At 34.3% G+C, this 27,124-nt stretch overlaps 1 protein-coding gene and 1 long non-coding RNA gene across 6 annotated transcripts in view; one reads left to right on the top strand and one right to left on the bottom strand.

The window, feature by feature from the left end:
• The window catches only part of LOC123691363 (ecdysone receptor), a 152,088-nt gene that overhangs the window by 105,169 nt on the left and 19,795 nt on the right, over positions 1 to 27,124 (bottom strand). Inside the window, exon 1 of one of the 5 annotated variants that reach the window (XM_045635714.1) lies at positions 6,613 to 7,033. The exons of 1 other annotated variant lie outside the window; for it this stretch is intronic. The gene's annotated coding sequence lies outside the window, so the exon portion shown is untranslated. Of the gene's footprint in view, positions 1 to 6,612; positions 7,034 to 27,124 lie in introns of those variants that run through there. 3 more of the 5 variants (XM_045635715.1, XM_045635713.1, XM_045635710.1) reach the window with 3 other exon arrangements.
• LOC123691366 lies at positions 13,429 to 15,541 on the top strand. The gene is made up of 3 exons (XR_006751391.1): positions 13,429 to 14,026; positions 14,610 to 14,729; positions 15,302 to 15,541. It is a non-coding gene; the product is annotated as an uncharacterized LOC123691366 (long non-coding RNA).

Genomic DNA, 27,124 nt, shown 5'->3' with positions numbered 1-27,124 from the left:
GATTCGGGTTCAACATACTTAGATATGTTTTATTGGCTGGTTAGTAATGATATTGCATTTTGATCTTTATGTGTTTGGAATGTTATACGTGTTCGAAACACGTGGAATGAAAATTGAGTACAAAAAGTGATAAAAATAATGAGTAATGCGAGCTGCCTACGTTATATAATTATAATTCGGACGTGTCCTGATTCCCGGCGCAAGTGGAACGCCTAGGCCCGTTATCTCACATTATAACGCATGGGTATATAGTAGCCAAATATCAGTGAGTTCGGGGTGAACGACCGCGCCCGCTCTGAAGCACCTGCAATCGCGCCGTCTTTGTTGACACAAGCAACTGACATGACGACCGAAGTGATAATGAATGTCTTGACGGTGCAATACACTTGAGATTTGTATTGAAACATTTTATTAATTAATCTTTTATGACCTGTTGTGTAATTGCTTGCAATGCACGTGATGATTTTGCACCTAATTACGGGTAATGTGAACGCTGTTTTGTAAAATAGAAGTTGTTATTCAAGGATGGCAATACTTACGTGATTAAATTTGTACAACGCTTGCCCATTTGTGGTTTTCCGTATAATATTTAATTATTTATCTGTCAACAGAGTACGTAGACTTGGCTTACTTTAAGTAAAAGTATTTGTAGCTCTTGATGATTATTTTAATTTTTAAAGTCATATTGCTATGGTAAGAAGATTATAAAATAAATTTTATGGGGTGTACAATCAATTTGATTTCAACAATAAACATACCTATTGATAGATTGATTGATTTCTGGTATAAATTTCACTCTTATTATTAAATTAAGATATAAAAGTGGGTAATTTGACAATTTTGGTAATTATGAACACTTTAATCCGCAATAGCTAATTTGGATGCCTAACTCCTAAGCAGACATGTACTTTATAGAATTATTCATCTTTCAATGAGAAGGACTAACTTACTTCGCCCGTTTTGCTATCAGGTTACAAGTGGACAGATAAAAGTATAACAGATTTATTACGAGCCAATGTTTCTCGCGAATCGAGGGCACAGCCTTGTCCTGATTCTTGAAATTGGCACATTTTTTTTCTATTCTTTGCATCACGGCCGTAGTATTGTAAACTTTAACAGGGCCGAATATGTTAATTTTTGGTACACATGTTACATGAGAATTTTTTTTTTAAATTCAAACAACTAGATCGTGCGACACTATTAATAGTTAATAGTTATTATCAATTTAGTAACGTCAATTATTAATCTGTACCTGTTTCATAAATTATTTTGCCTTTATTTCATATAATTCCATGGTTAGTTAATATAATTAATTATTTCATATGTTTAAAATTGACAATAGGTTCATGTCTCAATAGAAAGCGGTTGAGTTACCTTTTCTACGACGACTTGTTTTAGCGAAAATAAACTTAATTGTACTGAGGTTCTTATAGAGATTTTTAAGTTTAAACTGTAACATTAGAATCGTATACAAATGCACTGTATAATGTATTTCTTTTTTTAATTAAAGCCGCAAACCACAAAGCCGTTTACGAATTCTGCTCAGTATCATGTCACTTCAGAACGAAGTAAAACAATTTTATTTATATGGCAATGTCACTACATTTTAGTACCCATGCATCGTTGCACGACGACAATAGCACACAGATTATTATGTATTGATATTGTTAACAGCACCGGCGATGCAACGTCGTGACTATAATGATGCCAACCATTTTATTTGCAGGAAATTCCCTATTCATATTGAATTAAAATTTAAATGCAAGCTAAGTAAAATGACAATAACTACGCGAGATGTTGGGCCAACTATTCTCTATGGGAAATTGAATTGGCTCTTAGATACACGTATTTAAATACATTTTTAAATTATAAAAAAGGCACATATTTCGTAACTCTTTTCGTGATTGTCCATTCTAACTCAATGTTATATTCTGTGTTTTTGTTAATCGATAAACAAGTTTCAGAAATGAACTTAACTTTCGTATTTCTAGTTTGTCTATCACGCGACGTGTATCCAATGTAAGTACCAGGCAAGCCAGCCTCGTATGAGATTAGTTCCAGCAATTAAAATACTCCGCTCTCAGTATACGGGAAATATGATTTCACTTTTCAACTCATCAGCTTGAAGGATGTTTTCAGTTTTTGTTAACTTACAGTTTCGGAGTCTGTTAGTGCACTCGTTACTTTATTTAACAAATTTAAAAGGTCCTATTTATTAGAAAGTAGAGTTGTCTAATTTCGTGTATAAAGGGTGTTTTGTACAACTTATTAACCATGTCTTAGTAAACTATTGTAGTGTAGCTGACCAAGTCTTCCACTTTTTGTTTTGTGTCATTGATTGATTGAAAAAAATCTGTATTTTTGTTGATGTTGCTCTTAAAAATCACTGAATATGATGAAGACTTGAGTTGAGACACATGATTTTTTTAAATAAGTTCTGGGTGGAATGATGATTATTATTTTTTATTAAAGTTATCGAATCACGCAATTTCAGTGAAAAAATCTAGAGGTAGTATTTTTACAGATTAATGTATGTATTAAAGCAGGTACTCTAATCAAAAGCGAAATCATAAACCTACTTAACTACATATTACAATTTTCAGGTCAAGAGTTGATTAATCGGATCTGATTATAATAATTAACTTAATAGTCATAATATATTATTTTAAATTATGAAATAAACAGTGGCTAAGTGAAAAAAATGAACTGTCTAGATACTTTCTTTGCTTTATTAATATGAAGTCGTTGTTAAATGTTGAGATATAGGTACATAAATTGATAGATTTTTCTCGAATAAATGTAGTAAATATCAGCCTGCACTTGCATAAAAGGCTTGTAAACTCAATAGGTACATGATATCTGTTATCCAATGAAGGTATTAACTTTAATGCTAGTTTATAGAAGTCGGTTCGGTGTAATTCGATTTAGAATACCTACAGCTAACGATAAGCTGTTCGCTGCAGGTAAATGTTGTTGACCTAACCTTAGGGTATCCCTCAAAAACAAATGTAGCGCAAAAACATATTTTAAGAATGCATTTTGGGCGTTACCTAGGTATTTATTTCCTATATATTATGAATTTATGAAACAGAGATTTAGGTATAGATTACACCACTTTCTTCAAATGAATATTTCTGAACGTACCTATTATGAGTAGTTACCCATATTTTGGGTTACTACCTACCCACATTGGGTAAAATAAAAACCTATCTACCTCAGCTAAAACTTATACCTAACTAGGTATAAGTTTTGACCGAGGAACATAGTAGTAGGTATATAATTTTCATTTTTAACGTACTCATGATTAAAAAACTGTAATATGATTATATATAACACAATAATTATTAATATTGTATTTCAATATGAAGCGAAGATATTATTGTCATCAACCAATTTTGGCTTACAAAAAGGTATTTTTCATGCAATTATTTTAATTTTAATTAATTGTATTTCGGGTATGCAGGTAGGTAGGGTCATTGCGCTGTGTTGGGCCTAGAGATAGGTTGCCGCTGACGGGTCTACGGATGCGTTCCAACGAATACCCGCGGCTCCGTCAATACAGCGGCACGGCGGAACACAGTGGAGTTTAGTCGGTAGGTCCCTGCACTCTGCAGGGTGAGTCCGACATAACCCAGGGCCCTTTCACTGAGCGCTCTGGGTATGCCTAAATGCATTCTCCACTATAAAAAAAAAAAAGGGTCATTGCGCTGGTTTTCGTCCAATTATAGGAGTTGCCAACTTTGTGATACGAAATAAATATTTTGGAGCACCCTTCCTTAAACATATTATATTTTTTTAAAGTCCTTATATAGTCTTCTTTAAGATAATATTAAGTGAAAATAAATCATTTTGATGTATCTTTTAATTTAAATTATTTTCTGCAAAAGTAGGGTAAATGCTAGTTTTCGTCCAAAAAAACTGGTTTTCGGCCTAGTGTAAGCTAGTTTTCGACCACCGTGTAGAAAAAGGAGGGTAGGTCAACTATTAAGTTAAAAAACAATTACAGGTAAATATATACTTTTATTTAATTAACATCACAATTTCTCACTACCTTACAGGTTTAGTTTTACTTGTGGTTTTACTAATAAATAATAATAATCAATATAACTAGTCAATACTGAGATCTATGTAGCACTTGGCAGTCCTTATAGGCGTTAGTGATGACTGTATAATCATTCGTAATAAAGAAAGGAATGCGTCCCTTACAATGTAAATGAATCAAGTAGGTAATAATTACAGGACTGAAATAACATCAAAAAACAGAAATATTCATTCTAACAACAAAAATTTTCATTCTAATACTTTGTTTATCTGCAGATGAAACGTACTATACACACACAGCCATATAATAATAAGTTTTAGCTACTAAAATAAACTATGCTGCCTTACTGATTATTATTTGGCATTAATAATCGCGAGATCTGGCCCACGTTTCTTTAAAAAATATCAGTTGTTTTGCCGTGTATTCTATCGAGGACCATAGATTTAGGAATCCCTTAATCTCTACAGACTTGTCTTACTGATGCCTTATTTTTCCGAATTGCCGTTAAAGCCTTTACTAAAGATTCTTCAGTGTACGCAGCGTCTTTTTTTTCTAGATTTTTTAGACTCCTTCGAGGCCATCTAAAAACAATAAGATCTTTCTGAGGATACGTTGAGTACCTAAGTATAATAAAAAAATACTGCATTGGCAAAACAGACCTAGAATAAAAGATGATACTCAAGTGAATGATAATCAAGAAAAATACAGTGTATTATGTCTGACCTACCCCCATTTATGCTACGAATAATTGACTCTACTTCACTTATGGAGAATGATACATGACTGAATGAATGACAATATTAGGTACCTACAACACTCTGGCCCTCACCAATTACTGCATAAGGAAGATACTGAATAGAAAACTTTTCAATACGTAAAAATAGACGAAAAGTAATGCAAAAGAATAGCTATATTTAATTTTTGTCTACTCCAATACTCATTCATGGACGAAAACTAAAACATTTAAAGCTAAATTTAGTTTTCGTCCACTTCTTTAAATATTTTTTTTATTTTGGCAGCACTGACATAGCAGTGGACGGAAACCAAAAATCTAAACTAATAGCAATAAAGATCACTTCGGGAGAAACTATTCAGTATTTTAAAGGTCCGATAAAGTAAAATGACCCTAACAAATATTCACGTAGCTGTTTGAGTTTCCGTCCACATGGACGAAAACCAAATATTTTGAGAATTTGGTAACCTAGTATCCGTCCACTTAATATTTCGAAGAGTATTATAAAAAAGTATGATAAACACTTATAATTGCGTTTATTATGCTTATAAATAAACATACGTACCAAAAACATTACGTAAACTAGCTAAAACAGTGATTTACCTTACCATGAACTTTTCTCGCCGGCACATTTTTCTCTCGCGCGATGACATCTGCAAGGCACGGATGCGAAGCGGCCACTTTTACGTTAATTTTTTGAACTCTCTTCTTGTCAAATCAAATTTTCATGTTGATAGTACTGTTGCTTAAACATTATGGACCGCAAAAAGTGCAAACTTGCGCGGGAAGGTAGGTTTGTATTCAAGTTTTACGCACGTGATTGTAGCAGGTAAGTCAAATGGACGAAAACTGAAGCTGGACGGCAAACCAGCGCAATTACCCTATAACAATGTTTTTAATGTAGAATTAGGTATTTCATAATGAACAATCGTGAAATTAGTGTGATAGGTATGTACACAATGTACTGAATAATGAAAATAAATTTGGCAGCATCAGCATTGCGTTCTAGGTATGTTAAAATTAATTACTGTCCTAATACTGATCTATGTAGGTACCTATATGTATTTAGGTATATAAATTGAGCAAACGTATACCGAGGTAACGAGTGGTAACATGATAATAATATGAAAAAATCGATGTGTAATTTATACATAAGTACCTAATCGAAAGTGTTGTCGTAGTGTCATTTGTAATATTCACCCCTCATATTAGGCCTGTGTCCGTAAATAATCACAAGAACATTTAGGTTATTAAACATGTTACATAAACATGATACCTACCTACCTATTATGCAAATTAATGCAACTGAACTGTTTGTTAGTCTTTATTGATTATTTATAAACTATTTTTATATACCTACCTAGTTGTAGGTATATTTTTGTCTTCCATTTTCGATTGTTATATTTTAATGATAAATATTGAGGATAATTATTATACCGGTAGAAAAAAGAAATAGTAATTTAATTGATGCTGTTATTTTGATAATGGTTAAGCAAGAATTTGTTAGCAGGCAAGTTACTAGGTAGTTATACTCACCTTACTTTGCCTTTGGTAGTCACATTAAATTATTATAATAGATACATTTTAATGAATAGCCACAAAGGTTTCTGGTAAGTACGTTATCTGAATAATATGATTATACAAAGGCAAACTTTGGAACAAGATGCTGGTAGGTATACGGCGATATGCGGGCGTAGCTTCTACTTCCAATAAACAAGCAATTCTTTCAAACATTAACGCTATAAATATTCAGTTAACGCATTACCAGCAGCCAACAGAAAGCGCTCTCACCGCGCTGGGTTATGCTGTAATCTTAAACCATACCTACGATACCCACCTAGATACAGTTTGGGCTCAATTTTGACGATCCACTCTCGCACTCCGCTAGAAAGTATACGTTATGTAGTTCGCGCGTGCACTAGCGCGGTTGTCTTATTTATCCATCACTGCACATCCGCAATCGAAAACTCACGATTTCACTGTCACAGCACGCGGCCAACAGACCAGCCGGAGTCAGGCATGTACACAACCGTATTACGGTCAGCGCTGCAGCAACGCGGGTGCCAGGAGCGCTAAGTGAAACCACCGAAGACCGAAACCGCGACGCGAGGTCGATGCGACCGTCGATGCGACCTCCACGCTCGAGAGCGTGAGAGTCGAAGCCTGAAAGGTAGCAAAGTATGCGGGTGGAAGTGCAGTAATAATATAGTGAGAGCTGTACGAGACGACGCGCGTGACTCGCCGCCGCCAACTGACGGGGCGCGCCGCGACGAGCCTCACTTCACCACCACACGCGCAATCGCGCACACTCGCGCGGCCGGGAGGCGCGAACCTCGCCGCCCGCTCGCCGCGCTGCTTCGACGCGACACCGCTTTCCGTTCCGACTAGTGCCTCTATGGACGCACTTATCGATAATATTTTAAACATTCCTTATTTGAATTTAAAATTTTGTTGTCCGTCGAAGAAACCCAATCCGCTGAATATTTACTGAAATTTAAGCGTCTCGCTGGACGAATCGGTTGCGCAGTGAATGGACAGCGCGTGTAGAAACAACGAGAGCGCATGCGCCACGCACACTCACTTAAATATAGAGCCTCAAAACGCAAATGTATTTGTTGTACATACACAAACAATATCGTACACTTAAGTAGCGAAGAGATGTAATTTTATCGCCAATAACAACTTCTCCGTAGGTACTACCTACTTATTAGAAGAAAGCATCTTTTTCTATTTTCTATTTCCTTGTATTTAATGTACTTCAGAAATCTAATAAGATTAATATTATAGTTTAGTATGTCTAGAGTAAGGGTCTTCAACGTGCGGCCCGCGGGCCGCATGCGGCCCGCGGCAGCATCCTTGGCGGCCCGGCATTAGTTTACTCAAAATGAGGTTCATATGTATAGAAATTGTTTTTATGTATTTATTTCTATTATATAATTTAAAAATATACAGTCAAAACCGTTTATGGCGACATCGTTTAGAACTTTAGAACAACATACCGGTTAAATTGACCAAAATCAAAGGTCCTGGCTGAATGTTATATGACCGCCTTATCGAAAACATTGGTTTTTACGACATTGTTTACTACGACATACCGCATTAAGTGACCACATTTGGTTAATATTTTCGGAGAATTATATCTGTAGAACGACCGGCTCAGCTGTATTGTAAACAATTTGAATAGGTAACTGTATCCACATCTGGCACGGTATAAAAGTCAATGGCTATTATCGTAAAAGTAATCAAAGTTTAGGGTCTTTTGTAATTCTTAGAAACAAAGCACATGCATGCCGTAGCCTCAAGGCCCGCTTCGTCATTTAATATTTTCGGAGAATTATATCTGTAGAACGACCGGCTCAGCTGTATTGTAAACAATTTGAATAGGTAACTGTATCCACATCTGGCACGGTATAAAAGTCAATGGCTATTATCGTAAAAGTAAGATAGGTTAAATAAAACGCGCGTAGTCCAAAACTGAGTTCCGCGCTCGCGCTTGGCAGGTAGGGGCGCACGGTGCGGTGACGCAGTGGCAGTCGCTGAAACGCAGTGGCGCGCGCGGCTGGCAAGCAAGTCAGGTTTGCATCTCACAGAACTTCGGACGCGTTTATCTCATTCGCTCGTTCAGTGCGTTTAAACAAGTTGTAACTTGATTTAGTAATATCAAATTATTGTGATGGCAGCAAGTTCAAGTAGAAAACGGAAGGTCGTTGATGAACACAGATTATTTCAAGATAAATGGACGAATTTATATCTTTTCGTCTGTGTCGGGGAAAAACCAGCTAAATGTCCAGAAGCTCTAGACTCTAGAGCTTCTGGACATTTTACAAATATAAATTTAAAATTAGTTCAAGTCTTTAGTATTTACTTTTCAGAACGTATAATAAGAATCGCTCGTATTGTCAGAAACAAAGCATCAATATGAATGCACGCGTGGAGGCAGAGTAAGGTCATCGGAATGCTTTAGGCGCGATGCTACAAATTGCGCAAATAGATGTTCCAATGAACTCGTTTAATAATAGCAGGCGTAGTGAGGGCGCCCGCGTCACTGCCGACTGCGGAGTGCCGAGAGAAGCACTCTAGCCGCGCATGTAGTCGCTACTCGCTTCGCCTAACTTGCCGCTTGCCCGCCGCAAACTATAAAATAAAATGTGTTCAAGGTTATACCACGTCACACACGCAAAAATCTTACTAGAATCTTGAATGAGATAATTGTAGAGCTATCGAACTAATAATGAGCGCAGTTGCTACCCACTCTCGGACGTAAAAACTAGAGATAATGGCGAAGAAAAAAAAAATATGAGCGTGATTTTGATGAGCCTAGTAATTATTCTTGAATGTAAATTCTAGCAGTAAAATATCTAAATGACTGGAAATGACGGGATTTAACAAACCAATAAATATAAAATAATAGGAGTGTAATATGCACAACGCGTGGTATTTTAAATTTCGGCATTCTTTTGTTATTTTTAGAAATGTCTGAAAGTGACATTGAAATGACGTTTCAAAGATACTTTTATTCATTGCAGGCGTCACGGCACATCAAGTGACTGAAACAACAAATCATTATCATGTGGAACGACTGTGAATATTAATTTAAATGTATAATTAGAACTGGATATGTACCCCAGCTAATTGGAAAAAATAACTAATTATAATGTCCAATGTTTTTACCAAGAGATTGCACTCAAAATGTATACTTACATACAATAAATATTTAACCCAGTAACAATAAATTAAACTGAAGCTATGCAATAATATTCCAAAGTATGCAACTCGTAGAACTGGTTCAGTTAAAAAGGCTCTACTTGTACGACTTGTTCCCTAAGCTTGCAGATAAATCCATAAAAGTGCACTCTAGGACTTAAATTTTAAAATACGCTCGTTTCTATGGTTTTTTGATTTTATTTCTGGACAAAGATTGAATTTAATCTTCTACTTTGCGATGTCGTTCACTGAAATGCTATAATATATTATTTATTTGTTTTTTAACGTCTGTGATTATTTTTATAAATGCATAATATAAAAGACTTCTTTGTTCGGAATCGATTTTTGTATATTATAATATATCCATACATCCTCTACCTATATGTAGGTATGTAGTAAATCGTGCCATGCCTAATAAGGTTAAATAAAAAAACAAGTCTTGAAGACATTTTTAAAGCGAGAAGATTAAGCGACTAAAGAGGGTAAGCGTACCAATTAGCTCTCATATAATAGCCACCAAAAATGTCACTGAATGCCGCGCTATTTCCTCAATAAATCTTGTTTCAGATTTCAACTTAAATCATTTCACGTGACGTTTACTTTCTCCATAACAGGCTTAAAATACTTTGCACTTTAATTGTGGACACGAAACAATGTGAGGACTGTGTGTCCGAGGTGGTCGTTCTGTATCCAGGACATCAGAACATCCGCCGGCGCCCGAAACATTACCAGAACACTTAGGGGATAAAGTCATGCAAACACTTCAACTGTAAACTGTTATAGTAATCCTATTATATGTAAGCTAAAAGTGGAGCCTGTTTCTGACGTTTTATTTGCTAGTAACATGTAAAATTTTATTAAAACTGATTGTAGAGCTGTTTGTTGTATCATTATAATTAACATGAGTACTCGTGTTAAAAGTATTAAAGAAGCAGCAACACATAGTCTGTGCTATGTAGATTTTCATACACAGGTACTGATGTTATAGAATCTTAGCTATTGTTAAAGAGGAAAATTGAAAGTATAGGTGTGGTCCGTGTATAGCAGCAGCTATGTAAAATGTAGCCTGGGTTTATTGTAGACGAGCTTTGTCCGCGCCGCCGCGGCTGCCTGATGGGCATGAACAAGTTCTACGCACAATGCCACATAAACATTTAAATATTACGAACAAAACATTTTCACAATCTGCAACAGCAATAGAAACAGTCGTAACTACAGAACACAATCATATGGAGTGTTGAAGGCGATGCAAACGTTTTAAAATACATTCAACGCATATTATCTTAAGGTCTGCGTAATAATAACTTACATCGGTTCACTTCACACGATTTAGTATATTGGTAAGTCGTTGACCCATCGGAACATGCCGAATAATGTTTATGTCTTCAACGTACCCATTAGCCACCTTTTTGGGACTTGAGTTATAACATTGGTTATTAAATTGGCTCGTTGTACTACGTAAATATTATATTTAAATGCAGATATGGTAACGTGGGATGTGTATAATCACACAGCATTATTGTACTACCCTCTAAACGTATTTTTATAACAAGGTAAGTATGAGTAAGTCTAAACTTCTGTTAAGTTTTTTTACCATTTTGAAAATATAGTTTGGTTCTGAGAATATTCGCAAGGAGTCTTGTCGAATAAAAAACAACAAAGGATAATAATGGCGAGACCAGGAAAACATAAAATTCATTAGAGCCTACGGCTATTCATACAATGTTTCATAGTTTTTGAACATAGTGCTGTAGTATAGCACTAGTTATATACAATAATTCACATAAATTGCAAAGCATGTTCGCATTTGCTGTTTGTATATTTTGGCTTAAATTAATCTCCTTTAAATGAACATCAGTACCCACCGGAAATTTTTCAATTAAATATTAGATTATGTACTTATGATTTTTTTGATAAGATTGCATCTTAATCACATCACCTAAAGTGAAAGTTTACACTATAAAAAGCATCGTCAATTTCTGAATTATGAACAATATGATAATTATTACTCAACCACAAATGATTCAACATAACAGAGAAGCAACTTCATAAAACAAATAAAACATTCGCTGCACATTTCAAGTCGACTATTTCAATTATCATATAATAGTTTCAAATTAAGCAAACATTTGCTACTAGTGTTTTTGTATACATTGGTGCAATTATCACCTGCAGAGCTTAGAGGTCAAAACGCCTTTCGGCAACCCCTCTCTGCCCACAGCCTGCCCACATCAGACCCAAAATGAATTGTTACTATAAGATTAATCAATACGAATAAATAAACCTCACTTTTAATTATAAGCGAATTTGATTTATGACTTAATATTTGTTTTGCGGCGGTGCCTTTTTTGTTATTAAATCGATTGTTATTTTTAACAAATTTTCATGATGAAAAACGTAACTGAAATAATTATTTTCAATTTTAATTAAAGAACATTCAGGAATATAACTTATTTTCGTCAAATTGAATCACTATAAAATTGCGAATGCCTTCCTCAAGATATTAAGCTTTTTATATTATGTTTGTATACAAAGAAAAATAAAAGGAAAACGGAAACAGACGGCACTTTTTGTATTTAAAACATTTCTTTGATCACAATTTTGTACGAGCTTATTTTTTAAAATAAATGTTGAATTAAGACAAGAGTTTATAAATAGATTTAGGCAAAATAAAACGATAAAAAATATCTTTAATCGTGTCTAAAATATCGAAGCCCACTCAAAGTGAACATTCCATTATTATTTGTTGGCAATCATCTCCAAGCCTGCCAACATAATTGATATTTCAACAGAATAATTGACATAAATGAAAAGCAAACAATACATTAATTATATTTAACTCCGTATTAATTGAAATGGTCGGTTGATCCACGCGCTAGACTCACATATCGGTTGCGCGGGCGCAAGTAGGATTTACTTTTTAGACCAAACCTACTCGTACTCGTCCATTGGGTCAGTATGCGAGTGACGCTAGGGAGATCTTTATGGTCGTATTGCTATTCATATTATACATTAATTATTCATTACTTTATTACATACCTATAAGTACATTCATCGGGAATACAATGAGAACTGCCAGTTTGTATTTAAATTTTTGTTAGTTATAAAAAATGTTTTATGTTTTAACTTTCAATTTAAAAATTATTTTATAATTGAACTCTGTTTCCACAAAAGTTCTAATTTATCTAGTTCTAAGTCTAGTTATAAAAACATAAATTAAGCGACCTTCGAATCTAATATTATGTAGATTGTATTATAGATGATTTTAATAAAGCCCATGCAACGAATATATTCTGTATTATGAATACCCGGCCCTTATAGCAAGTAGGTAAATATACACGATTCAATTTAATCCACTTAAGTGGAGGGCACTCAACAATATCAACTTTAGCGTAACAAATTATTCCGAAAGACATACAATAATCGGACGAACACCAGATTCTGTGAAAGCTTACTTCAAATCCAGCTGTAAAAATAGCATTGGTAAGATCTCTTCTTGCGATCGGATTTTTAATCTTTTAAATTATAACCGGCTTATAACTTATATTAAGAGCTTAACACGATACTTGACTAAACGAACTCAAAAATAATCCTATTAACAGGCTACGAGGGAACGCTTAAAATTATAAATAGATTTTACATAATATTTATAGTAAGAGTGTCGTGGCCTAGAGAGGTGAAGAAACGTCCGATATCATCGAGTTCAACCTAAATTTTTGACCCGATTCAATATAAAAACAGATTGTTGGGCTAACGACCCGCGTTACGTGGAATAGACAAACAAAACAACCGCGGGCCGCATGCCGACAGCCCTTCATAATTTTCTTTAACATGTTTTTTATATAATCTGTGGCTCGATTGAGTAACGGTAATGGGACCGCTAAGGTTCGGTAGGGTTAGCATGACCGTGAATTATTCCGTTCTAATTCTCAAGGACCATTTAAGGTGAAATGAGACCCAAAACAGACGTTTTGAGCTCACGAAGAATTAATTTTTTTCTTCAAAAACTACCAATTTGATTTTTTTTATTTATGGATTTATTTAATTGAAGAGTTTGTCTAGTGACGTGCGGGAACCGAAACACGATTGAAAAAATTTGCCTCGATAGAAAAACGTTGTGAAGTTTCCTAAAAATTAAACGGTCAATCAATTTCATTTGGACAATGGTAAAGTAATATCAATGAAACTTTATCCACATCCATTTCCATTCAATTCTTGAGAGACGTGCGGGATTAGATTTTACATTTAATACATCAGTAATTTAAAAAAAATATATTTATAAATTATGAGCACAAAATTGCGCGTAGGCCGGTCGCTTCCGCCGTTCCGCCTCCTGTTAGTCGACGCTAACGCGTCTTAGAGAGCAGTCCTGTACAACTTTTTCGCGCGGTGCCGTTGTCTACTCGCATACGTGATTTAGTGTTAGTGATACTAAAGTTTTTCATAAACATGGTGAATTTTGGTGGCCAAAACATTGATGGTGAGAACATTAGGAAGAAAATGTTGCGAAAGCAGATAAAAAAACTACAGTTATTGAACCCAAATAGGTAAGTTTGATGTTTATCATGCTTATTTATATTTATTATGTCTTTCGGCCGCTACAAGTCTAAAGATTTCAACTTCCAATATATTGATTACTAGGTATATTTACAAGTCTAATTTGAGAAACGCATAAATCAAAATTTGAAAGTTATTTTTACTTGTAATAATTAGTAATAAATATTATTTTAATTTTTTGGAGTATTATATGTTTACTAAGTCTGAATTGAGCAACGCACAAATCAAGATTTTATAATTTTATGCACTCCGTCTTTATTTTTATTTATAGCTAGAGGTCCGCCCCGGCTTCGCCCGTGGTACATATTTCGCAATAAAAGGTAGCCTATGTCCTTTCTCGGGTATCAAAATATCTCCATACCAAATTTCATGCAAATTGGTTCAGTAGTTTAGGCGTGATTGAGTAACAGACAGACAGACAGACAGAGTTACTTTCGCATTTATAATATTAGTATGGAAGTATGGATTTTATTATTGGTATAGAATAGATAAGTAATGTTTTAGTTTTTTTTTGAGATTTCATCTTCCAATAAATATACTACTGATTTGTGTATGTATGTTTATTTCTAACAGCGAAGCGCGACCACGAAAAATCCGATGAGCAGCCTGCAAGCCAGGACGCAATAAAAGACAAACCATGATTACCAGAAACTGATGTGGATCTTCAGACAGTTTCATATAGTACTTTTTTGTGTAAGTTTATCTTATGTTATTTATTTATAAGTCATAAGATTGAAGATAGTAAAATATTTCAGACTAGTGTAAGTTATCACTGACTGGTTACCACTTACCAAAATTTGTTTTTATGCATATTATGCATAAGCATAATTACTTGTAAATTTTATATAAAAAAATATTTGAAAAATTTGTATGACGATGCCGACAGTCGATTTTTTTACGAGCTCGGACAATAGAGCGATAAATGAACGGACACAGCTGCGAAATTTTACTAATTTTTATAAAAGCACTTGTTATACTAATTGCGGTCAACCGTAAAATTTTGCAAACAAAAGAACGATTTTCTCAGAAAGTTTGCTGTGTATGACGCCGACAATCGAGTTTATTACGGGCTAGGATAATAAAGCGACAAAGGAACGTACACAGCTGCGCAATTTTTTCTAGTTTTGTGATGAAAGTATCTTTATAATAATCGTGGTATTATAATTGGTTTATCAATGAATTTTTCTATAAATCTTTTTTTGTTATACAGAATTTTCGTTTCATTCATTCTCTCCTATTATAACTTATTGTGGTTGTTTCAGCAGCACAATGTACAAGGACAGCTCAAAATGACGAGCAAGAAACATATTTATTTTCGGAACAAGGTGAAGAAGAAAAAATGAAAGTCGTATCAAGAAGATAAACATTGGAACAATAAAATAGTACCAAAACCAGCATTCGAAAATATCTGTTATGTTATGTTATATTATATATCAAATGTCAAAATTCTATCTTATTATCTATACTAATATTATAAATCTAAAGAGTTTGTTTGTTTGTTTGAACGCGCTAATCTCGGGAACTACTGGTCCGATTTGAAAAATTCTTTCGGTGTTAGATAGCCCATTTATCGAGGAAGGCTATAGGCTATATATCATCACGCTAAGACCAACAGGAACGGAGCAATGCGGGTGAAACCGCGGGGAACAGCTAGTATATCATATATCTGATATTAAATATATCAAAATGTCGGATATATTTATTAAAAAAAATCAAAATTGTAAATAATATTTTTTTGTTATTGATTTTTTCAATAAATATGATATATATTATGTAAAAAAAAACCAAACGTAAATAGCATAAGTCTATTATGTATTTTTATTATCATATTGTACGTAAAGTCCCCATGACGAAAAACTATAAAATATTTTGTTTACAAAGATGTTCAAATAACTTATATAGGTAGCGACAATTCTAACAATAACAAATCATTTCATCATAAAATAAATTAGTCGCAAGCTCACTTTTTGTAACCAGTCTTGTACCAATTAAAAATCGACCTTCGTGCAAAGGAACAAAGGTCGTTTTTCTAGTCCGATGGGTCCGGCAACGAAAAGACGTTGCCGGATCGCTTTACTCGGCTTTAACCGCGCGAATATAAGAATTTAAGTAAAGTTCATTGAACCTCCGTTAGTTCCGTATGTTTCCGTCATCTATTCAGTTGTGTGGCATGGCGAGGGGATTTTCGTGAAGCGTCCCGCGCGCTCTTATGCTCCACCCAGGGGGCGTAGCCCAAAAGGTGCACAAACACGATTGTATTTCGTCTTAAATAGTTCTTTGCCCCGTACCCGTAGTAATCGTTTAGATTCGTGTAGAGTTTATATTTTATTTATTATTTATGAAGACCCGTTTATAATATAGGCACAGTTTTCGGTTCTAGTTAGTCTAATTATATTTTTTATATTTCATAAATTATATTTGGAAAGAGATCTAGTGATAGATAGTAGTGAGAGTAGAGATCTAGAGACGATTATGAACCAAGGTAACTTACCTACCATCTAACCTAACATTATCCTCGGAAAAAGAGAGTCCAATAAGAACATAAAATAAAATCAAGATCAACAAATGACTAAAACTGATTATCTTTAAGATTCTTCGTATTCATTTCCATTAGAAAAAAAAGTTACAATAACAATCTACATGATTAATTATGCGTAAGAACAGCATATGAGATACATTCATGTAGAAAATTAAAATACTCGAAACATAAGTGGTCTTTATGAACAAAGAGCTATTCATACGTGGTGCTTGGAACGGAATGCACGATACGTATTTTATTAGCTCCACTACCGAGCGAAATAAAATGATATGTGATATCACTTTTCAATGGGTAAGCCTGAACAGAAGTGTTCGTTGTAAATCTCCGGTTCGATCCATCGCTATATTTATCAGCGATATATTAATTGCTCGACAGGAGTGTACATAATACATATTAGAAATTGGAATATTTGGCTTCTTTTTCTTCCTTTATTTGATGATTACATAGCTGTTAGCTGTTGTTACATGGCCTGTACCCTCATAGGAGGCCCGTGTCCCAGCAGTGGGAACGTATATGGGCTGATGATGATGATGATGATGATGATGATGATAGCTGTTAGAACGGAGGACAAACATGCTACGAATTTTACATTGGAGAACGACTTGCTCAGATGGTTGGCATAAAAAATAATGTTAATTCTACTATGACATGGACCCAAACTATGATTAGGTTTATTTTTGATTTTTTGTGATAAGTGGAGATCACGGCGCGGGTGGCCGGTAAACTACAGCCTCTACTACCTATAATATAAGAAAAACATACACTTATACCAACTGTAGCAGAACAACTTAATTGTAAATCTAAAATTTACAATTAAGTTGTTCTGCTACAGTTCATCACAACATCATATTAATAATATTGTTAAATTCATTGTTGTTAGCACGTCGTCTTACCTGATCCTAAACTTAGACATTGTGCAGGCATACCTAATACAGTCACAAAGGAACTGCCGGTGCCCTATACGCTATACACAGTAGACGTATATACTGTTGAGTAATTTATGCGAACCCATATTAAAATATAATGTCTCCATTTATCTTAAACATAGCCAATTAATAAAGAAAATAGAGATGTGTGGACGCATTACATTAAGCAATATCTTTAGAAGCTTCATTACAGAATGCTTTCAAGTCCTATGGCGCTATATAAATAAAAAAAGGTTTATAATAGTTTCTCAGTTAATAGGTAAACCTCAAGTTACGAGTGTATTGTTATCTCTAGTTTAATTGACTATTTCTCAGTTCTGACTCGACGCATAAATTATTCTAGCTGCTTATAACGAATCGACTCGTAAAGTCACATCGAAAGTGCAAGCTGACGGCAAAATTCATTCCATGCACTTGCTACTGGGCCACTAGACGATCGTATTGGAAAAATGGCTTTACAGACATCAATACGGCAGTTGCAACATTTCGTTTTACACATTGCGTATAGAGGTTACAATCCTTTGCCACCGCGATTAAATAAGTATGGAGTATTGAAAGAGTACTATTTATAGATGAACGAGTAGCGAAACCTGTGTAGCAGGATAGTGAGGTATAATGAGAGGCGAACTTGGAATACTGCCACAACAGCCGAATGTGAGTGACAGCCAACGACACTTATCTGGTTACTTTACATTTGATCCAGCAGCTAATGAAAAAATATACTACTTTCAAGATTTATTTTTGGGACTCTTCGCATAATTTATTTTGTTTGCCAGTACACTTATATCAAAAGAATAATTTTGATGTGAATACTCGAATGACATTGTTCTCTTTTGTGTCGTGAATCTTCGTTATTGTTTACTACCGTTTCTTTTATACTCGCTTGTGTTTGCTTTCATGTGAATATCATACACCTTTCTGTTGACTTACCCAAACAAAATAAAACATTTTAACGTTTATATTTTTAGTGAAAAAGTTATTATCATCAACCATGTGTACTGTCAATAGATCATTGTTATTTATAGATTAGTTAGTTATACATTTTTAATTTTTATACATATAGCTCTAACTAAAATATAAAATGATATGTGATTATGAATAAAGAATCATGAGACGCTACTATACTATGCTTCTCTTCTTCATGGTATGGTATCTTGCAATAAACAGACAGAAGCTTTAGATCAAATGGTACGTAGACTATGTAATTATATATTTTAAATGCGGCCGCGGCGTAAGAATAATTATAACGAATTTCAAGAAGACTTCTTTATGGGTTTATACAGCTAGTAAAGTTTACGTTCTCATAGCATAGGCAGTTTTATTGAAGCTAATTAAGAGGAATTTTTACTGCATTTAATGTATATGTAGGGGAGCCCTATACATACTAAAAGTAAATGTTTAATTGAGCCTATTACAGATTTAAGGTTAGTTATGAAATAGCTCTCCATCCATTATTTATTTCAAGCAGCCGACACCTCATTTGTAGTAAATTCAATGCAAAATTTATTATTTTGTAATATAGTATTACCAACAAATGGACACAAAGTGGGCAACTTGAGGATACCCATCCATAATAAACTTCTTATACGGCAAAGAGAAGAATTGTTTATTCTCTAATTTCAGCATTTGATTGAATGATAGAAAGCGAAGAAATGGCACAGGTTGTATGGAACAAATACGAAACATTTTTATTTCTTTGGAATGACTAAATTACCTTATTTACAGTCTTTCATAAATACTGAATTCGTATCCAAGAATGCTCGGATATACCAATATCAAGAAGTTTGACATCTAGTTAGATTAAACTATAAAATTATAAGTCATGCAACGATATACAGTGACGATGAAATACATACTAAAACACATACGAATGCTTCAATAATCTGTCTCGATTAGAAATATAGCATAGCATGACAAGATCGAAGCGTGAATTATGATCCTAGCTCAAGGTTAGGTGAGGAGTCAGCGAACCTTTTAGGACCTATATCCTGCCTCTACGAGACATCTTCTTTAACACGTGATTTTACAAGTGTCTATAATAAATAATAAAAAGTATGATCTATTATTTCATATCCTGTCTTCTGCCCCTATTTGAATATGTATCGCCTCATGCGATAATTTGCTTGGAACTTTCGGAGTTTAATAAATAAATAAGGCAAATATATTACAAATGCGCGTACAGTGCATGAAACTTCCATCATAAAAATCTACAAGTACCAGTATTAGTAGTAGTAAGTTAAATTTTCCATTTAGTTTTGGTAATGTTCCTGCTATTCGTGTTATAATATTATAAGATTCAAAAATTTAATGTTCTTTCAAGAAACAATACAGACAGCTAATAAATTAGACGATGGAGTGTAGGCGTATTAAATGAAGTCATTACGTAAACTGCCGATTTATGTAAAACTAAGCAGAAAATTTGATAAAGCGTAATGTTTTGAATGGATTCTCTATGAGCGATCTAGTACGAAACCTCGAACATCTTCATTAAAGTGACATTACATCTACATGAGCGGTCGCCAAGAAGCTTATATCTAATACACTGGAGATTTCGGTATGAACATTGACGTGTAACAAGAAAATATTGCCCAGTTCATGTTTTTTATCACTTTCACACCTAACTTGGTATTGCCACTGTTAATACGAAGTTTTCCCAAGGCTACTATGTATGCTGTAATATTCTGTGCAAAAGGTTAGTTTTTGTACATGAGTTTGTTGATAAATTGCCAAAAACGTCATTCAGAAGCATTGTTGGATGAGACAATTATTATTAATGCTAAATAAAATAAGTATCTGAACCAATTATTAAAAAGCGATACTCCCTGCTTATGGGTAGTCACCATAATAAAATTGTAGCAACTCTCACTTTGTCAATATGGCATGTGTGTCAAAAAAATTGCGTCGATTCGAATATTTAAGTTAATATTGTTGCTTATTTAATGAATATTTTCCGAATATAAAGAATGCATTGTATTGTGCAAAATTGCAGAAGTGTTCGGACACCAAATTCTGGCATAGAATTTCACAGGCAAGTGTATATTTACGTTATTTACAATATTCCTCAATAATCCAGCATTGACCTGTTTAGAATCATTTCAATGGCAAAAATTGTCTAATTAAGCATCATTTTAGTAAGCAGTCATGTTAAATTTGTTATTTCCCCAATACTTTATCATTTTTCAACAAGTTTTCAATAAACAAATTTAACAAGTAAGGTAACCATGATGACGAGTTTTTATGGATAGCGAGGAGAATATATTGTAATAACAATATTATGATGAAAATTTAGAACACCATTTTAAAGATTGTTACTAGTAATGAAACAACACACGACATCGGTATTGCACTCACATGTAGTTATAAGATTGTTCGTTTTTACATTTAAATTTATACTTTTTTAACTTACCTTATATTTTTTGTTTTACGTATTTCAGCTTTCCAAAAAGTAAAATAAAAAGAAATATATGTGCCCATCAAGATTACTGAGGATTACGACCCAGAAAAAAATACCTTTTGAAAAATAAACTTTGTAAATTTAGCTGAAATTTGTGCAAGGCCGCATAAACAGTTTTTCTTTGATGATTTTGGCTTGAAATTGACCCGTCGAAGCAACGCGTTTAAAAAGAAGATCTGAGTAGCTTACAATTTGGTAAACAGCACCTGATGCAAAACACAACTTTCCTCTATTTACAAAGGATGTTAATGCTATATATCGGTTCATATCCAAGCTTTGTAGCCAAAAGTTATTTAAAACTATCATTCTATACCAATTAAAATTGTATGTACCTATAAAGTATGACCATAATATTATAATATAAATACTGTTAAAAATATACCTATGTCGTTATTATTTATAGACCATGATTTTTAGTTTTTTCTATTTTGAAAAATCCTGAATTTACAAACCAACGTGGTCACTCAACAGAAAGAGACAAAAAACATGACTGACGTCATTCTAGGTCATATTTTCTTGTTACAAGTTAATGGTATTAGTGCAATCTCCAGTGTATTAGATATAAGCTTCTTGGCGGTCGCACTCAATGTTATGACTTATGACACTGAAGGTTAACAATAAATATTAGTATATGTGTAGGAGTAATATTTCAACGCACCGGAATCATGTGTGAACTATGATAGATACGAGGTCGTGTGCGCGGTACCAAGGCTAATACATCATTATGTGGATTGAAAAATACATCGTGCTATTTGATTCCAACATAATTAATTAATTAGTATCACCACAGACAATATAATACTATAGTCCTTTTCAACTAGGATGATTCCTGTGACACATCGATTGTTGACACGTGTAGAGATTGCCTTTACTGAAATCGTATCAATTGTTTCCGATAATCGATAATATTTTATATGGAAATGAAATCGATTTGAATAAAGGACCAAAATCAGTTATTTCGGCATTTCGCCAACAATTAACTAAGGAATCTTAGCAAACAACAGCGACAAAAAGTAAACAATAACAATTAGTAATAATAACAGATTATCACGTAAAGTATCAATATAAAAATGCAACTTGAATACAAAGCTGACGGACTCGTACAGACGATTGACGCGATTGACAAACGATAACAAGATGGGCGTCGATTATATGATTTTCCAACTCTATAATTTTTCAACGTTCGATTTCATGTACACGAATTGCGTAGGTATTATTTTTTTGTGTTATTTTATTTTATTTTTCGTTATATTAAACTAAACAATACTGTTTTTGTTTTAGTAGCTTAAGATGTTTAATTTTTATATTTTTGGTATTAATGCCGCCTTGAAATAAAAATATTATGTATTAAAATTATTTTTGCTTTTTAAACATAAAATACGTAATTCGGAACACAATGAAGTGTCACAGGAATCATCCTAGCTGAAAAGGACTATAAAATATTACGGATTACCAAAACCATAAGAAATCTTGAATAGTTTTCTCTATAACTATTTACTTTTTTATGTGACATACATAATAAAAAGTTTGTACCACAATTCATTATTATTTCCTAAATTTAAATAACTTTTAAAATAGTTTTAGACTCTACAATTTAAGCTAGGAGACCGAATGTAACTCGAACGTCGTACTTACAGTGATTACACTACTAGATGAATGGTGCATCTAAATGAGTGACATCATCGAGTCTACGCACTTGCAATAAAGTTACTCATAATAATTTTAAATTTACCATGTAGTATGTAAAATATGTTAAACGTAAGTAGTTTAAATAATGCATTTTAAAAGTCATGTGGGTACATTTTTAAACACTGATTAGGTTGAATTATCTTCCGACATTTTCCTCATAGTGTAAATAATTCGTGTACTAATTAACTTTTTAAATGAGTCTGAAGTGGAAGTCTATGTTTCGTTTAAAATTACTTAGTAGTTCTTGGAAAATGTTCTAATAATTACGAAATACTAATGGAAAATATGATCGTACAATTTAAAGGTATGTTATATGTATAGCATATGCTCGGACGGTAAAAGGTACCTAAAACGTCTGTAATTTGGACAATTTCAGGCTTGTTTATTAATGTTTGGGTGCGACGAGTGGGGACAGGCGGTCCTGACAATTGCAACATCCGACGCGCTGTCTGTCGCACCAATTTGCGCCGGCGCAGCGCGACCATTTGCTCTGCACCCAGCCTGACAAAACAGCAATCGTGTAACTGCATCTATGACCTCATCTTATTGTACTTGAATCGAGTAGGAGTGACCGCTAAATGGACGCGTTGTGAACCGATTTAAGACAGCGAACAGGGAGTGCGTGACCGAAGTCTATTATATCGGTCATAGTAAATTTCTAGTAACATAACAAGGTCGGTCGTTGACCGTTAGGAGCCCTACAACCTACCCATCATTAAGGTTACTTTGAAAGGTGAATAATGGACGCTCCGCTGATGCCTTGTGGCTCGAGACAATGACATTGAAACATTAGCTCATATTTCGTACGTGTGTACGCTATCGGTCATCGCGGACGTGCATACACTATTTTAACACCTCTCAATGTGATTGGAATAAACGCAAATGTTTTTGGCTTTTGTGGTTTAGAAATTTGCCACCTCTAAATTTCATCCATAATAAATAATTTATATAATGACGCAGAAGTGACTTTTTCTTTCTTGTCGATTTGATATTCAATGTAATGTAAGATAATATCTGGAATATGTCATGAAAACAAACGAATGGGTTGCAAAGTATGATTAAATAACATTTGTATAATATTCTCCATATAATACCGCTTAGAAACTGATATGAGAAAAATCATACAGACAAAATTGAATGCCTTATTAAAATATCTACAAGACAGCCGAGCTGGGGTAAACAAAGCAATCAATTAGAGTCGAAGAGTAAGTAATGGGCCAATAAATATCTAAGAGCCGCGGAACTTTAACTGTGTAACCGATCAATACTGTCATGAAAATTCAACTAAAATACTTTATAAGCCATTATTTATTGCACTTTTGCAGCAACATGTTCAACATTACTTATTCTAAGTATACATTTAACTATGAATTAATAGCGAATTCCGAACTTCTGACAATCGATGAGGTTTAATTATTTATACGTAAATTGCCCGCGATATTCGAAATTCTAAAAAAAAGTAAAAAGATGAAGTTAACTTATTTAAGAAAATGTTTTATTTAATTCAACTTTAAAAGGTATTTGAGTACAATAAGGCTTACAAATTGGAAGAACCACGTCAAATATTGTTGTGTATGTTTGTAACATCACGCTCTTTCGAAATATTATCCTCTTATGTTGGATCGGTTTAAACAAATTATAGCTTTGCAATACCGAAGAGGAGATTAAATTAAATTTTCTTATTCATAGAAGACTGATGACTGCTAACTTACTCAATCAAACCATACTGTGCATTAAGGAATGTGGACACTAAGATACAGACTGTCCTAGTTTGGGGCACAAATGTGACATGTTTGTAACTAACCCATCAATTGTTCAATATATGATTTTTATTTTTTTATATCGTTCTAGCTCATATATATTTTATTCACATTATCCTATTTGTATTTAGCTGAAATCCTAATACAATGACACAACACAATATATTTTTAACAAGCAGCATCTCATCGTTCAAGATGCCACACGACACCGGAGCGGCTACGAGAGATTATCACGCAAAAACCGATCACACTTGATTGATGACGTACATCTATGACTATGATTAATATCACATATTCTCGACACCGAGTGTCGTATTAACGAAACCTCATGTGCCGTTCCACACTTAAATGAAACCTGCGATGTTCCGTTGAAATGATATTTTAACAGCAAAATAGAAACTTGGTTTAGAAATCTGTATGAGATTGATATGACGAATAAATACAGAAAAATATGTATTATGAAATTTCCATAGAGGCTATAATATTAGATTATGTTTTTATTTAAGTATGAATCACCTCTAACGGTGCATTTACATGGAAAGAGCGAATGCTCATTTTAACCCCAATAAGTGAAATTCTTTGTGTAAACTGTAAACAGGCGTAGAGCATTCTTTCGTTGTTCTTAATGTCTTCGAAAAGATAATAGTTTGCAATGTTATAACACTGAACAACACAGAATACGAGTTACACAAAAAAATCACGAAATAATGCTCTTGCTCTAGCTTTGGCTCTATGTTCGTTTGTTATAAATGCACCGTATCGTATATTTAACGTCTTTTCATTAATGGTGAAAAAAATTATGAACTAGAAAGAAAATAAATATTTGTATATTATGCATATCAAGCTTACTAATTATCTTACATATTCCGAACTGTTTAAGGCAAACTCTAAGTGATAGAGTCAACATTCTTCTACTTTGAAATATTCAATTATCGCCTTAACTAAGTAGTTAGAAGTCTGCATAAGCAAATTTTATCATGTCTGTTTATCGTACAAGATACGACCTTAAATGAACAAGGATAGGTATCTCGTCGATTAGAATATTAACAGAATATTTAAAGATTTTTTTTATTGTTAATAGTCCTCATCTAGATTCGATGCCTTTCATGGTTCTTAATATGTTCAAATCGAAATTGTGTCGTCCTTTATACTTTGTTAAAAAATTCCTACATTGGAACCTAACCTTCCTCCTCAACCTAAAATTCTCTTGGGTATCACTATAAGGAAAGGTGACAAAACACTCGCAAACAATAGCCTCGCTTTATTACCCTGTGGAATTTTACTTGATATACTCAATGTGAATTATGTGAGCAATAAAATCTTTTGTATTTGTAATCTGCGTGCAAGCATAGCAAAGCATCCTGTTCAGTATGTATGTATAGAAAAGATCGAGAGCTGATAAAAACGTAGGTGTTATTCTATCGACCAGTCGATAATCTATGCTCGCGGACAACTTGTTTAAACATTATTTTAAATACGATTTTTTTTCTATGTACGCAATTACGATTGTAGTTTTTATGCCCAGGAAATGTTTAAAAAGTCTCTATATATTATTTTGAACCAGAATAAAAAATATAACTAAAGACTAAATTTTGTTGAATCGTTTGTTTTAAATAAAACGGAATTAATTTCACATTTTTTTTTCATTCTTCCTTTTATTACCCTATAACTATTTTTGGAAGTTGATTCAAATTTATGTAGTACTTTTGTAAGTGGGAGTCGAGCATGCTTCGGCACGAATTGGGCCAGCTCGCACCGGGGAAGTTACCACACTCCCACAGAAAACCGGCGTGAAATAGCAGCATGCAAGTGTTGCTGTGTTTCGTTCGGTGAGTGGGAGGTCCGGAGGCCCATCCTATTCCCTACCCATCCCTATCCCTTCCTTACTCCCATCGCTAATCCTTTCCTTATCTCTCTCATAACTGACATAATGGCAGCGGAATTAAATAGTATTGTACCCCAGGAGGGTACCAACCTTCGTATTGTTGGAGAATCCCTCCCTGAGCGTTCGCGCTCAGGCTGCCCTGCGTACTCTGGGGAGGGCAAAATCCCGATCAAGAATACCAACAAACGCAAACGGGCTCATAATTCTACGAATACGCCTTTATTATCTGTAGACTTTTGTAATGTGAGGGGCCTACATTCTAATCTTAATCCCGTCCATCACCACCTGGAGACGGCAAAGCCTGCCTTGTTGTTCCTAACGGAGACACAAATTGGTCCTCCCTCCGACACATCATATCTCTGTTACCCAGGTTATAAACTGGAGCACACTTTCATCCCTCGAGCTGGTGTGTGTGTGTTTGTGAGGGAAGATATTTGTTATCGTCGCCTTAGCGGTTTTGAGGGCACTAACCTGTCTGTCATCTGGCTCCGTGTGGATTGCGGTGACCATCCTCGCATCTACGCGTGCTTATATCGATCGCACAGTGGTGATGCTGAAACCGACCGCCTTATCGAGCACCTCCAAACAACGGCTGATGCAGTACTTGAGCAAATCCCTTCATCAGAAATCATTGTTTTGGGCGACTTTAATGCCCACCATATCCAATGGTTAAGCTCACGCATAACTGATCACGCGGGGAGAGCGGTTCACGATTTTGCAATGGCTTATGGTCTTACGCAACTAGTCACCTCAATTACGAGGTTGCCCGACATAGCTGACCATACACCCTCCATACTAGACCTTCTGCTGACCTCTCTCCCGACTAATTATCAGG

This window comes from Colias croceus, chromosome 4 (assembly GCF_905220415.1).
Source record: "Colias croceus chromosome 4, ilColCroc2.1".
NCBI lineage: Eukaryota > Metazoa > Arthropoda > Insecta > Lepidoptera > Pieridae > Colias > Colias croceus.
This window is presented reverse-complemented; position numbering and strand designations above follow the sequence as displayed.